This window comes from Penaeus monodon, chromosome 30 (genome assembly GCF_015228065.2).
Source record: "Penaeus monodon isolate SGIC_2016 chromosome 30, NSTDA_Pmon_1, whole genome shotgun sequence".
In the NCBI taxonomy this organism is placed as follows: Eukaryota; Metazoa; Arthropoda; class Malacostraca; order Decapoda; family Penaeidae; genus Penaeus; species Penaeus monodon.
Window position 1 is genome coordinate 15,784,849 of NC_051415.1, and position 456 is coordinate 15,785,304.

Here is a 456-nt window from a genome sequence, read left to right on the forward strand (position 1 = left end):
TCATTATGACACTAGAAGTAAACAGTATCCGATTGCATAGCATTTTAAGTTGACATCTGTATTTTTTAAAGATGCATCACCACCTTTCACAATGGATTGGAAGCAGCGCTTCCGTCATTGTGTGCTTGAATGATTCATTGCCGTAGGGAGAAAAGCCAAGCAAGTAAAGATATAATTTTTATTGATCTCGGTACAGTGTTAATAAAATTAGTTAAAGTCAGCCAAGCAAGTGATTATTTATAACTCACTTAAACTTGATCTTTTTAATCATAAAAGATGATGGTATCCTTAGTATTATTAATGTTATTAATGAACATCCCCAAACAGCAATACAAAAACTTATATTTTGTTATATTTTGACTTTATTTTGTTATTTCCTTATGCATAGCTTTTTTCTCTCTGAAGTTTGTCAGCATTATATGTTTAAGCCCCATGACCTGTCAAACTTTATCGTTA